This window comes from Pristis pectinata, chromosome 35, assembly GCF_009764475.1.
Source record: "Pristis pectinata isolate sPriPec2 chromosome 35, sPriPec2.1.pri, whole genome shotgun sequence".
Classification (NCBI taxonomy): domain Eukaryota; kingdom Metazoa; phylum Chordata; class Chondrichthyes; order Rhinopristiformes; family Pristidae; genus Pristis; species Pristis pectinata.
In genome coordinates, this window is record NC_067439.1 from 151132 (window position 1) to 167015 (window position 15884).

Here is a 15884-nt window from a genome sequence, read left to right on the forward strand (position 1 = left end):
AGATATCAACCACTCTGTTAAATACTTAACCCTCACATCCCCTTTAAAACTCCTTGTTCTCACCTTAAACCTATGTCCTCTTGCTTTTGATTCCCCTACCATGGGAAAAGGACCTTGATGATCTATGCCTCTCATAATCTTATATACTTCCATCAGGTCACTCCTCAGCCTCCTTCACTCCAGGGAAAACAAGCCCAGTCCCTCCAATCTCTCCCTATAATTAAAGTCCTCTATTTCAGGCAACATTCTGGTGAATCTCCCCTGCAGTCTCTCCAGAGCAGTCACATTGGGGACTATTGTCCAATGGCAGAATAAAACCACTACACAAATGGGATTAGACTTTACTGTCACCTGTGGGGTTGGGGATCTCTGTCCAGCAAAAGAGTGGAGTTTGGATCACCATCCAATGGGACAGTGGATCCATTATATAAAGCAAATGACATGTTTGATGCCTGCAGGAGAATCTTCAGCTACTGTACACCCAGGACTTGGACTTTAAGGGTTCCACTGCCAGATACACAGATAAAGAACAGGAGATTTGATGTAGGCAGGGTTGAGAAAGAGACCAAAGCATAAAGGTGTGGAGGAAAGAATGGATGTTGACTGAATTAATATATAAAATGTAGAGCCAAGATACTGAGACCATGGTGAGGAAATGGGATATAGTGATGAAATAAGAGACAGCCAGATTAAAGTTAACTCTATTGGGAATTATGAAATCTGATTTTTTTTTCTTTCAGAGGAGAATAAAACTGAAACTCAGTTCCTCAAAGGATGGAACAGACAGAGTCTTGGAACATTCTTAAGGTCACGATAGATACATTCTTGCAGGTAGACAGGGATGCGGAGCTGAGGTCCCAACAGATCACTGAGTGGAGGAGCAGGCTTAATGTGGTCTACTCCACATGTGTACTTTCATAAACCTTTAAAAATTAAAACTTGGTCATACACTGCATAGGGCACTGACTAGTAACTGAACCCTTTTCTCAGAGTAATATCCATGAGAAGGATACAAAGAAGGCCAGACAAGGTTAAGTGAACAAGAAAATGGAGCATAATGTGGGAACACGTCAGACTACTCACTTTGGTACAACTAATGGAAAAGGTGAAAATTTTCAAAAATACAAAGTCACTAAATCTTGGTGTTCATGAGGATCTCTCTACAAGGTCACAGAAAACATCTAGACATAACAAGTTCTTAGGAAGGCAAATAGTACATTAGTCTTTGTGGTTAGGAGTTTGTAAATTGTGTAGGACTTTGATGAGACCAACCCTGGAGTATTGTGTGTGTTGACATTTTGGTCTGCACACACTCGCAAAATCACTGGATTAATTCCCAGGATGAGAAGGTTGTCCTATGAAGAACGATTATGTGTCGGTATTCACTTGAGTTCTACAAAATGAGAGGATATGTCATTGAATCACTGATTACGTTTCCCTTCTGCGTTAAATAGATCCAGCTATTCTCTAGTTATCAAAGGCTCTTCTCAAAAGAAGCAGTTACATCTGTCAACCTCTACTGGAGGTCTTTCATCCATTGCTTCCAGAAATCCTAGTTGAGTCCTGTCCCAACCTGAGGTCAAAGGGTCTGATGCCAATTTTAACACCTCTATTTGGATTAACATATTCAGTTAGATTATGGAACCATACATTTCTGTTTGGGAGCAGACATTGTTGGATCAAACACCTGGATTGCACAGCTGATTCCAGCTAAACCAGGTAACTCTATACTAACATGGAAACTCCGCACGGATCCTGGAACTTCCAAACAAGACCAAGCCCCTGTGTTTGTGACCAGGTATCTATCTATTAAAGCCTCCAAAGGTACTTCAATGGTATTGAATAAAATTTCAAAATCTCTACTCAGATTCCAATTTTAGTGGTGCTAAAGGAGAATTGTTCATTATTGGTGTAACCAACTGGAGACATTTGACTCTTAACCAAGAAAAAGAAAAAAAAAAGAAATTTTCCTGAAACCACCTTCAAAGACAGGGATCTAGACATTGCTTTATTATATCTTGATGGTGTTAAACCAGAGTTATGAATCACCCAGATGTAGTTTTGAGAAGTCCATAAATAGCAGGATTCCCAGAACTGTTTTGTCAGGTTTCCCTGTAAAACACCATGCCAGTGTGCTATTCTTTTCATTTATTCCAAGTTCTCACAGATGTGACCTTGAAGGCCGGCTTTTAAAGGGCCCAGTGAAGGACGACTAAGAAAAAGGAAAGTAGAATACACAAATAATTTAACAAGAGAATAGAAACAGACTGTTCTATAGACATGCAGAAAGGAAGAGATTAGTTAAAGGTATGATGGAATTATGATGTTATTGAAATCATGCTCATGTGTTGAGGGAAGGGCAGGACCGGCAGCTTAATGTTCCATGGTATAGAAGTTTCAGGCACTGTACATTAGGGAGAACATAACAGCAGCATGATAACAGAGGATATCCTGGAGGGATTGTCCAATCTGAATTTAGCAATAAGGGAGTGGTGATAAATCTGCTGGGGTTATACTATAGGCTTCCCAACAGTCAGCAGGAATTAGAGGAACAGATATGTAAGCAGATCACTTAAAGGTGTAAGAGCAATACTGTCATGGTAGTGGGGAATTTCCTTTCCTAATATTGACTGGGACTGCCTTCGTGCAGAGGGCTTAGATGGTGCAAAATTTGTTAACTGCATCCAAGAAAGTTTTTGAGACAATATGTAGAGGCCTACTTGAGACAGGGCAGTAGAGTCAAGGAGTCATAGAGTACTACAGCACAGAAAAACAGGCCCTTTGGCCTATCTAGTCCATGCTAACCTGATCTTCTGTCTATTCCTATCTACCTGTACCCTGACCATATCCCTCCAAACCGCTCCCATCCATGCACCTATCCAAACCTCTCTTAAATGTTACAATTGAACCCGCATGTACCACTTCCACTGGCAGCTCATTCCACACTTGTACAGACTTGTACAGAGTGAAGAAGTTCCCTCTCAGATTCCCCTTAAATATTTCACCTTTCATCCAAAACCTATGTCCTCCAGTTCTAGTCTCACCCAACCTTAGGGGAAAAAGCCTGCATGGATTCACCCTACCTATACCCCTCATAATTTTGTATACCTCTGTAAGATTTCCCCTCATTCTCCTGCACTCCAGGGATTAAAGTCCTAACCTATTCAACCTTTCCTTACAACTCAGGTCTTCAAGTCCCAGCAACATCCCTGTAAATTTTCTCTGCACTCTTTCAAGCTTATTGATATCATTCCTGTAGGTAGGTGACAGAACTTCACACAATACTCCAAATCCGGCCTCACCAATGTCTTGTACAACTTCAAAACATCCCAACTCTGTACTCAGTGCCCTGATTTATGAAGGCCAAAGTGCCAAGAGCTCTCTTTACAAACCTATCTACCAGTGACGCCAATTTCAAGGAACTATGGATCTATATTCCCAGGTCCCTTTGTTCTACTGCACACTCAGAGCCTTACCATTCACTGTATAAGTCTTACCCTGGTTTGTCCTCTCAAAGTGCAACATCTCACACTTGTCTGCATTAAATTCCATCTGCCATTTTTCAGCCCATTTTCCTTGCTGGTCAAGATCACGCTGCAAGCTTTGATAGCCTTCCTCGCTGTCCACTACGCCCCAATCTTGGTGTCATCCACAAATTTGCTGATCTAGTTTACCATATCCAAATCATTAATACAGATGACAAACAACAATGGACCCAGCACCAATCGCTGTGGCACACCACTAGTCACAGGCCTCCAGTCAGAGAGACAACCATCTACTACATGGACATCTGAGATGTCCTCTTTTTTCAGTAAACAGGATTTCCCTTCCACCTCCATCAATGTAGCCCTCATCCATATCTCCTCCATTTCCAGCACATCTGCCCCCACCCTATACCCCCTCCCGACATAACAGAGACAGTGTTCCCCTTGTCCTCACCTACCACCCCACCAGCTTCCGCATCCAACACGTCATTCTCCGCAACTTCTGCCACCTCCAACAGGATCCCACTACCAGGCACATCTTCCCCTCACCCCTCTGCTTTCTGTAGCGATTGGTCTCTCTTGTCCACTTGTTCCTCTCTACTGATGACCCTCCTGGCACTTATCCCTACAACCATGCTAAGTGTGACACCTGTCCCTACACCTCCTCCCTCACCACCATTCAGGGCCCTAGACAGTCCTTCCAGGTGAGTTAGCACTTCACTTATGAATCTAAGGGTGTCACTTATTGCATCCGGTGCTCCCCATGTGGCCTCCTCTACATCGGTGAGACCCGACACAGATTGGGTGACTGTTTCAGCAAGCACCTTCGCTTCGTTCTTTGCAAAAGCAAGCATCTCCCAGTGGCCACCCCTTCAATTCTACATCCCACTCCCACACTGACATGTCTGTCCATGGCCTCCTCTACTGCCACGGTGAGGCCAGGCGCATATTCTGCCTTGGCAGTTTCCAAACTGATGGCCTCAACTTCAATTTCTCTAACTTCCGGTAACCCCTCTCCTCTCCCCTGTCATTTCTTCCCCCTCCCCCTCATTCCTGTGGCCCCCTCACCCCTTCTCTTTCCCCTCCCCGCACTCATGATCTGCTCATCTCTTCACCACCTCCTTCCTTTTATTCCATGGTTCACTGCCCTCTCCGACTGGATTCCTTCTTCTACAGCCTTTTGCCTCCTCTACCTATCACCTCCCTTTCATCCTCCCTCCCCCACCCACCTACCTTCCCCTTCTCACCTGGACTCACCTATCACCTGCTAAACTGTGTTCCTCCCCCTCCCTTCTTATTCTGGCTTCTGCCCTCTTCCTTTTCAGCCCTGATGAAGGGTCTCGACCCGAAATGTCAACTGTTTACTTCCCTCCAATAGATGCTGCCTGATCTGCTGTTCCTCCAGCACTTTGTGTGTGTTGCATCTACTACCACTCTCGGCTTTTCTCACGAAGCCAATGTTGAATCCAGTTGGATACCTCATCCTGAATGCCAAGTGATTTAACCTTCTGGAGCAGCCTCCCATGCTGAACTTTGTCAAAGGCCTTGCTAAAGTCCATGTAGACAACATCCATTATCTTTCCCTCATTGACCTTCTTGGTAAACTCCTTAAAGAACTCTATAAGATTGGTTAGACCCGACCTACCATGCACAAAGCCATGTTGATTATCCCTAATCCCTAATTCCAAATACATAATCCTGTCCCTTAGAATACCTTCCAATAATTTACCCATGACTGACGTCAGACTAACCAGCCTATAATTTCCCGGCTTATTCTTAGAGCCTATCTTGAACAATGGATCAACATTAGCTATCCACCAGTCCTCCAGCACCTCACCCATGGCTAAGGACATTTTAAATATCTCTTCCAGGGCCCCTGCAATTTCTGCACTAACCTCCCACAAGATCTGAGGGAACACCTTGTCTGGCCCTAGGGATTTATCCACTTTCATTCACCTCAAGGCAGCCAGCACCTCCTCTTCTGTAATCCGGATAGGGTCCATGACCTCACTACTCTTTTGCCTTAGTTTTATAGTCTCTGTGTGTGTCTCCAGAGTAAATACGGATGCAAAAAATTCATTTAAGATCACCCCCATCTCTTTCAGCTCCATGAATAGGTGACCATGCTGATCCTCAAGAGGACCAATTTTGTCCCTTGCTACCCTTTGGCTCTTGATATAGCTATAGAAACCCTTGGGATTCTCTTTCACCTTGTCTGCCAGAGCAACCTCAGGTTCTCTTTCTGCCATCCTGATTTCTCTCTTAAGTGTTATCTTGCATTTCTTATACCCTCAAGCACCTCATTTGATCCTAACTGCCTATACCTGATATGAACCACCACCAATTTCTTTATCAGTACAAGCCTCCCACTTGCCAAGCATCTTTTTGCCGGAAAACAACCTATCCCAATCCAGGCCTGCCAGATCCCTTCTGATGCCATCAAAATTGGTCTTACTCCAATTTAGAATCTCAACCCGAGGACCAGTCCTATCCTTCTCCATAATTATCTTGAAACTAATGGAATTATGATCGCTAGATCTGAAGTGTTCCCGTACACTCACTTCTGTCACCTACTCTGTCTCGTTCCTGAAGAGGAGATCCAGTATTGCGCCCTCTCTAGTTGGGACCTTGACATATTGATTGAGGAAACTTTCCTGAACACATCTGACAAACTCTAGCCCATCCAATCCCTTTACAGTATGGGAGTCCCAGTCAATATGTGGAAAGTCAAAATCACCCACTATCACAACCTTATTTTTCTTGCAACTGTTTGCTATCTCTCCACAAATTTGTTGCTCTAAATCTCGCTGGCTATTGGGAGGTCTATAATATAGTCCCATTAATGTGGTCATCCCTTTCTTATTCCTCAGTTCCACCCATATTGCCTCAGTAGACGAGCCCTCCAGTATGTCCTCTCTGAGCACTGCCGTGACATGTTCCCTGATGAGTAATGCCACCCCCCCCCCTTTAATACCTCTCCCTCTGTCATGCCTAAAACATCGGAACCCTGGAACATTGAGCTGCCAGTCCTGCAACCAAGTCTCACTAATGGCTACAACATCATAATTCCACAAGCTGACCCATGTTCTAAGTTCAACTGCCTTACCTACAATACTCCTTGTGTTGGAATAGACCAATCTCAGAACATTAGTCCCACCATGCTCATCAACCAGTCAATTTCTGTCTTTGCTTTAAGGCTTAACATTTACTTTCCCCACAGCCATCCCCTTGCTGCCCTGCCACTCTGGTTCCCACCCCCTTGTAACTCTAGTTTAATCTCTCCTGAGCAGCACGAGCAAATCATCGTGCAAGGATATTGGTTCCGCTCCAGTTCAGATGCAAACCGTCCCATTTGTAGGGTTCCACCTGCCCTAGAAGAGAGCCCAATGATCCAAAAATCTGAAGACCTCCCTGCTGCCCATGTCCTTAGCCACATGTTAAAATGCCCTGAGATCACCACCCTGGAGGTCCTGTCTTTTAACTTAGCATTTAACTCCCTGAACTTGCTTTGCCAAAGCTTGTCAGCCTTCCTGCTTATGTCATTGGTACCGATGTGGACCACGACTTCTGACTGCTCCCCCTCCCCCAAAAATGCCGTGGACTCGATCCGAGACCTCTCTGACCCTGGCACCTGGGAGGCAACATACCATCCGGGAGTCTCGTTTTCATCCATAGAATCCCCTATCTGTTCCCCTAACCAATGAATCCCGTATCACTACTGCACTGCTCTTTCCCCCTGTTCCCTTCTGAGCCAGACTGTGGCTTTCCTCTGGTAGGCCATTCCCCCCAACAGTATCTAAAATGATATAATTGTTATTAAGGGAAATGGCCACAGGGGTACCCTGCACTGACTGTGTATCCCTTTCCCTCTCCTGATGGTCACCCAGCTATCTGCATATTGCAACCTCCCTGTAACTCCCGTCTATCATCTCTTCAGTTTCCCGAATGATTTGGAGTTCATCCAGCTCCAGTTCCCTAACACGGTCAGTAAGAAGCTGCAGCCAGATGCACTTCTCGCAGGTGAAGTCATCAGGGACACTGGAGGTCTCCCCAATTTTCCACATCCTCCAAGAGGAGCATACCATTGCCCTGACTGCCATTTTGCTGCTCTACCATGGAATAAGAGAAAAACAAAGACCTTACCAGAACCTCACCCTAGTCTCCACCCACTGTAGCCTCCTGAACCAAAGCCAAGTCAATGATAACAACAAAATAAAAACCTTGAAACTGGGCAGGTGATAGGAGTGCCAGTGGGGGAACACCTTGGGAACAGTGACTATAGTTCTGTAAGTTTTAAGGTAGTTGTGGAAAGTGATGTTTCAAGTTAAGATCCTTCTGAAAGTATCCTGACTTGTTGCATCTTGGCCTAGTACAGCAACTCTAATGCAGAGGAATGCAAGAGGCTGCAGAGAGTAGTGGGCACAGCCCGGTCCCTCATGAGCACAGCCCTGCCCACCACTGACAGCATCTACAGGAGGCGCTGCTTCAAGAAGACGGCATCTATCATCAAGGATCCCCACTATCCAGGCTATGCCCTCTTCTCGCTGCTACCGTCGGGCAGGAGGTAAAGAAGCCTGAAGTCCCATGCCACCAGGTTCAGGAACAGTTACTTTCCTACAGCCAAGAGGTTCCTGAACTGACCTGCATAAACCTAACTCTACCTCAGCAATGGAACACTACAGACCACCTCTTGCACTGTGTCTTTGTTTTTTGCACTGTCTTATTTTTGCCATCTTTTTCTCTCTTTCTTCACTGTTTTGTTTAATTTATGTATAATTTATAATGTGTGTGCTGTCTGTACCTACATGGCTGTGTTGTTGCTGCAAGCAAATTTTTCATTGTACCTGTACACATGACAATAAACTCGACTTGACTAAATTGGAGGAAGGCTGATTTGGAAAGTATAAGAGGGGACCTGGTGAAAGTACATTGGGATCAGATGTTTGCCAGTAAAACAACAATTGACAAGTGGGAGTCTTTTAAAAGAGAGTTAACACAGTTCAGGGTCAGTGTTCTGGTAACGGTGAAAGGCAAAGATAGAAAGATTGGAGTACCTTGGATGACAAAGGATATTGAAGGTTTGATCAGGGGAAGAAACTAACCATGTTACAGGTATAGGTAACAGGGATCGAGGGAGTGTCTTGCAGAATATCGTCTGTGTAGGATAATAAAGAAATTAGGATGGGTAAAAGGGGCCATGAAATATGACTAGCAGGTAAGATTAACAAAAATCCCAAGATATTCTATAGTACATCAGGAGCAAGAGGGGAGCCAGGGAAAGAGTGGGTCCATGCAGGGACCAAAGGGATAGTTGATGTATGGACCCAAAGAATGTGAGCAAGGACCTAAATGAATACTTCTCCTTGGTATTCGCCAAGGAGAAGGATGTGGAGGATAGTGAGTTCAGGGAGAGGGACGTGGATAATCTGGAGCAAGTCAGTATTAAGGAGGAGGAAGTGTTAGATATCAAGGGACGCATAATGGTTGATAAATTCCCAGGGTTGGATGAGAGCTATCCCAGAATGCTATGGGAAAAAAAGGGAGGAGTTAGCTGGAGCTTTGACAGAGATTTTAGTATCTTCCTTAGCCACAGGTGAGGTGCTAGAAGACTGCAGGACATTTGTTGATCCTTTATTTAAGAAGGACAGCAGAGATAAACCAAATAACTACAAGCCAGTGAGCCTTACATCAGACTGATCAGGGAGAGTCAGCATGGTTTTGTGTGGGGGAAATTCTGCCTCATTAATATGACTGAGGTTCTTGAGGAGGTAACAAAGCCAGTGAGCCTTACATCAGACTGATCAGGGAGAGACAGCATGGTTTTTTGTGGGGGAAATTCTGCCTCATTAATATGACTGAGGTTCTTGAGGAGGTAACAAAGGAGATTGATAGAGGCAGAAAGGTAGACGTTGTCTACATGACTTTAGTCAGGCATTTGACAAGACCCCATATGTTAGACTGGCCCAGAATGTTAAGACATATGGGATCCAAGACAGGCTCACTAATTGGATCTAAACTTGGCTAGGTGATAGGAGGCAGAGGATAGTGGTGGAAGGATACTTTTCCAGTTGTACGCCTGTGACCAGTGGTGTACCACAGAGAACCTTTGTTGTTTGTGATATATATTGATGACTTGGATGCGATTGTAGGAGGTATTAGTAAGTTTGCAGATGACATGAAAGTTGGTGGTTCTGTAGATAGTGAGGAAGGTTACACAGGGCTACAGGAGGATATAGATCAGATAGAAAGTTGAATGGAACATTGACAAATGGAAGGAGCTGATGTATTTTGGGAAGTCAAATAAGGGTAGGATATGTACAGTAAATTGCAGGGCGCAAGGGAATGTAGATAAACAGAGAGACCTTGGGTTTCAAGTCCATAGTTCCAGCTGTACAAAGCAATGGTTAAACCACACAGAGTATTGTACAGTTATGGTCACCACACTACAGGAAAGATATGGTTCATATGAAGGGAATGCCGAAGAGATTCTCCAGGATGTTGCCTGGAATGGAGGGCTGTAGTTATATGGAGAGATTGGATAGACTGGTTTTATTCTCACTGGAATGTAGGAGACTAAGGGGTGTCCTTATAGAGGTTTATAAAATCATGAGGCGTATAGATTGGATGGGTAATCAGAATATTTTTCCCAGGGCAGTGGAGTCTAGAGCTAGTCGGCACAGGTTTATAGTGAGAGATCTGAACGGTAAGGTTTTCACACCGAGGGTGGTGAATATCTGGAATGAGCTGCCAGAGGAGGTGGTGGAGGCAGATACAATTACAATCTCTCCTGAGAGGGAAAACTATACACTGATATTTACCATAACCCACTGACTCCCACAGCTACCTACATTACACCTCTTCCCACCCTGTCTCTTGTAAGGATACGACTCCTTTCTCCCAGTTTCTCCATCTCTGCCACATCTACTCTTAAGGTGAGGCCTTCCATTCCAGGACATCTGAAATGTGCCCTTTTTCAGGAAACATGGCTTCTCTTCTACTGTGTTTGATGGAGCCCTCTTGCACATTTCCTCAGATTCTCGGACCTGATCCCACCCCACCTCCCTCCAAACAAAACAGAGGTATTTTTCCCCTTGTCCTCACCTTTCACCCTATTAGCCTCCACATCCAGCATATCATCCTTCAGCATTTCTGCCAACTGCAACAAAAACCCACCACTAGCCACATCTCCTCTCCACCCCTTTCCACCTTCCGCAATGACCCCTCCCTCCGTGACTCTTTGGTCCACCTACCCCTGACTGACTCCTGGCACTTTCCCCTGCAACTGTAGGAGGTGCAACATTTGTCCTTACACCTCCTCCAGCAGCACCATCCAGGGACCGAAGCAGCCCTTCCAGATAAGACAAAGATTCACATGCACCTCCTCCAATCTCGCCTACTGCATTTGGTGCTCCTGATGTGGTCTCCTTTACATTGGCGAGACTAAACGCAGACTAGGTGACTGATTTGTAGAGCACCTGCCCTCTGTCCACAATGGTCATCCCAAGCTCCCAGTTGCTTGTCATTTGAATTTCCCTTCCCATTCCCACAGTGACCTGTCCATCCTTGGCCTTCTCCACCGTCAGGGTGAGGTCCAAAATATTGAATTTTCCAATTTCAGGTAAACCTCACCCTTGGTGTTTTCCATCTCCCTGCCCCCATCTCTCCTTGGCTCCTCCTATTTTTGTCCCCTTTCCTATACCCCCTCTCCAGCATCCATCACCCCTTCTCATACCTCTCCTGGTTCCATCCATACATGACCCATACATGTCACCCACCACCTCACCCCTTCCCAACTGTATCTGGTTCCATCTGCCTTTCACCTCTCCATTATCATGGCTTCCATTATCACCTTTCTTACTTATCAGATTCCAGCACTGGTAGCCTTGTGTTCCTGCTCATCACCCACTTAGCTCTCTCCACCTTCCCTCCACCTGGCTCCATCTGCCTCTCCTTTTGTTGTCTGGCTCCATCTATCATCCACCTGCCTCTACGTCTCCTAACTCCATTCCTCCCCCTCCCCTACCTGGCTCCATCTGCCCATCATTCTATGTTGGCGCCGGAAGCGTAGCTGCTGCCAGAACACTCTACACAAAAGGTGCATTTCACTGTGTTTCAATATCTTATCTACATCTTGTCTTATCTTATCCTTCACCAGTCCTCCATCCACCAATCAGCTACCAGCCCATCTCACCACTCTCCCTCTCCTCTTTATACTGGCTATCTTCCCTCTCCACTCCCAGTCCTGATGCAGGGTTTTGACCCCAAATATCGACAATTCCCCCCCCCCCCCCCCCCCACAGATGCTGTTTGACCCGTTGAGTTCTCCAGCAGATTGTTTGTTTCGTCCTATGATTTTTTGATTCTGAGTTCCCTGAAACAACACAGGTCGATCGGGTGGTGAAGAAGGCATATGACATGCTGACCATCATAGGGTGGGACATAGAATAGAAAAGCTGGGATGGTATGTTACAACATAATAAAACATTTTAGATTGCACTTGGGAGTATTATGTGCAATTCTGGTCACCACCCTATACGAAGGATCTTTGTTGAGAATTGTGAAATATTTCCTTAGCTATCTATCTCCGCTAATTTACCATTGTACTTTTTAATCTATTTTCCTCATTCACTTTTTGACTTTTCAATTGCTTTTAAGTTTAAAATACTTGCTTGAGACTCAGGTTTCCCATTCTCAAACTGAGCCAACATGTCCCCAGAGGATCTTTTACTGTGAGACCATTAATCAAGCCTGTTCCTTTACACCTGTCCAAATCTAAAATAACATGTCTCAATATGCACATTCCTCCTGGTTCCACTATGTGCTGTTCTAGGAAGTTGCTGCAAACACACAACATGATCTCATTCCCATGACCACATTTGCCAATTTGCTTTGTCTATTGTTTATAATAGCTAAAGTTGCCCACAATTATTGCAGTACCTTTCTTACAAGCCTTCATTATTTCTTGGTTTACGCTCTATGCTACAGACAAATATAGAAAAATAGGAACATGAGTAGGGCATTCAGCCCTTCCAGATGGTTCTATCATTCAATAGGATTATGGCTGACTCTCTATCTCAATGTCTTATTTCTGTGCTTTCCCCATTCCCCTTGATGTCTTTTATCTTTAGAGAGCTTTCCTAAAAATCTTCCAAAATAATTCAATGGGTTGGTGTCTGCAGTTTTCTGTAGTATAGAATTCCATAGATTCACCACTCTCTGAGTGAAGAAATTCCTTCCCAACCCAGTCTTAAATATTTTACTTAAGGTTTAGGAAGCAAGGATCAGACAGGGCTCTAGAGAGTTACAAGGTAGCCAGGAAGGAGCTTAAGAATGGACTTAGGAGAGCTAGAAGGGGGCATGAAAAGGCCTTGGCAAGTAGGATTAAGGAAAACCCCAAGGCATACTACTTGAATGTGAAGAACAGGAGGATGATTAGAGTGAAGGTAGGACCGATTAGAGATAGAGGAGGAAACATGTACCTGGAGTCGGAAGAGGTAGGGGAGGTCCTTAATGAATACTTTGCTTCAGTACTCACCTGTGAGAGAGACCTTGATGTTCGTGAGGACAGTGTAAAAGAGGCTGATAAACTAGAAGGAAAGAAGGAGGGTGTGCTGGAACTTTTGAAAAACATTAGGATAGATAAGTCCCCAGGGCTGGATGGGATATATCCCAGGGTACTACGGGAAGAGATTTCTGAGCCCTTAGCGATGATCTTTGTGTCCTCACTGGTCACATGTAACCCTGGGAATTATAGGTCAGTGAGTCTTATTTCAGTGGTGGGCAAATTATTGGAAAAGATTCTTAGGGACAGGATTTATGAGCATTTGGAGAAGCATAGTCTGATTAGGGATGGTCAGCATGGCTTTGTGAGGGGCAGGTAATGCATCATGATCCTGATTAAATTCTTTGAGGATGTGACAAAACACAGTGATGAGGGTAGAGCAGTGGATGTGGTGTATATGGACTTTAGTAGGGCATTTGATAAGATTGGGAGGCATGGGATACAGGGAAACTTGACTGTGTGGATTCGGAAATTGACTTGCCCATAGAAGGCAGAGGGTGGTGGTAGATGAAGCATATTCTGCCTAGAGGTTGGTAACCAGTGGTGTTCCAAAGGGATCTGTTCTGGGATAGATTTGTGTAAAAATCTGTGATTTTTATAAATGACTTGGATGAGGAAGTGGAAGGGTGGGTTCTTGCAGATGACACGAAGGTTGTTGGTGTTGTGGATAGTGCAGAAGGTTGTTGAGGGTTACAGTGGAACAGATGGGCAGATGGAATTCAACCCAGAAAAGTGTGAAGTGATACACTTTGGAAGGCAGAATACAGGGCTAGTGGTAGGATTCTTAGCAGTGTGGAGGAACAGAGGGATCTTGGTGTCCAAGTCCATAGATCCCTCAAAGTTGCTGTGCAAGTTGATAGGGTTGTTAAGAAAGCATATGGCATGTTAGCCTTCATTGGTTGAGGAATTGAGATCAAGAGCTGCAAGTTAATGTTGCAGCTCTATAAAACTCTGGTTAGACCACACTTGGAGTATTGTGTTCAGTTCTGGTCACCTCACTATAGGAAAGATGTGGAAGCCTTAGAAAGGCTGCAGAGGAGATTTACCAGGATGTGACCTGGATTGGAGAGCATGTCTTATGAGGATAGGTTGAACGAGCTAGAGCTTTTCTCTTTGGAGCAAAGGAGGATGAGAGGTCACCTGATAGAGGTGTACAAGATGATAAGAGGCATAGATCAAGTGGACAGCTAGAGACTTTTTTCCAGGGTGGGAATGGCTAACACGAGGGTCCATAATTTTAAAGTGATTGGAGGAAAGTACAGGGGGTGGGGATATCAGAGGTAAGTTTTTTTACACATAGAGTGGTGGATGCGTGGAACATGCTGCCAGGGGTGCTGGTAGAGGCAGATACATTAGGGACATTTAAGAGACTCTTAGATAGGCACATGAATGATAGAAAAATGGAGGGATATGCGGGAAGGAATGGTTAGATTGATTTTAGAGTAGGTTAAAAGGTTGGCACAACATTGTGGGCCGAATGGCCTGTACTGTGCTGTAATGTTCTATATCTTATCCTGAGAATGACCCTTCATCTGGACCCCTGTCCCACTCCCTGCTTCCAACACTCCTTGCCAACCGCACCCCCCTACCCCACCTCCCCCCCAAGCAGGAAAGCATCCTCTTTGTATCCACCTGTCAAGACCTGTTGGAATTTTACATGCTTCAATGAGATATCTTTTCATTTTTCTGAATTCTAGTGAATACAGGCCTGGTTGATCTAATCTCTCATACGACAGTTCTGCCATTCCAGGAGTCAGTCTGGTGAACACTTACGGCACATCCTATGTGATATTGCACATAATGCTCCAGGTGTGGTCTCACCAACGTTCTGTATAGTTGCAGTAAGTCATGCCTGCTGATGTTGCTGGTACATATGTGAACCATGGCAACGGATTCTCTTCCTTCACATTCTCCAGCCTTGAGGTTCTTAACTCCGGCACCAGGCAAGTAACACAGCCTTTGGGACTCAGGCTCACACCTGCAGAGAACAATATCTATCCCTCGAACTGTGCTGACCCCTAACACTTGCATGTTATACCCCTTACACCTTCCACTTCAATGGCCCACTCTACCACGAGGCTCTGATTCCTTTGGCCATCCTCTTTGTGGTCTCTGCTCTCGTCTACAGCCTGCAAGAATCTCATACCTTTGGACAAATACAAGGCTGAGGATCCTTCAGTGCTACTTTCTGTATCCCCCTCTGCCTGCCTCACTCACAGTCACATACTCTTGTGCCTGTTATTGACCAAATCTTCAGTTTTTAAGCATATAGCAGCTTTGGAACAAAGTACCCAGGTACCTTTCTTCCTCCTTTACAGTCTCTGGATCTCAGACTCCAGCTCATCATCTCTGACCTGAAGTAGCATGCACTTCTGGCTTTCATCCCATTTCCAAAATACCCCATGATCACATCCCATTTCCAAAATACCCCATGATCACATACACAAATGCAAAAGGTTGAATCTTAAAAATATCCCTTCTTTTTAAACCACTATCATGTAAGTTTCTTTTTCACCAAGGATCAAGTAATCTATAGCTTTGCAGAACAACTTTTCCTCCAAAGATTGTCCTTACAATGGTTGGCATTGAAGGTGGGGGCAGATCAGCTAATGAAGGCAGTTCAGCTACAGGGGGAATCAGATTGTCCTCACTCAATTTCCTGACACATACAATCTCTAGGAGGGATTTTGAAATGGGAATGGTTTTCCTCTTCCTATCCCTGGTTAAGAGACCAGACTCAGCATGAACACATGTGGAAGCTGGGAAACGGGCCATCCCAATCAGCAATTCACAATAAGGTTATTGATGAAATCACAGGTTCACAGATCCCTTCATAA

The 15884-nt window shown here is 44.8% G+C and overlaps 1 protein-coding gene across 1 annotated transcript in view; it reads right to left on the reverse strand.

Annotated features, from left to right (window-relative positions):
* Positions 1-15884, reverse strand: part of LOC127586424 (latent-transforming growth factor beta-binding protein 1-like) — a 146170-nt gene that overhangs the window by 67375 nt on the left and 62911 nt on the right.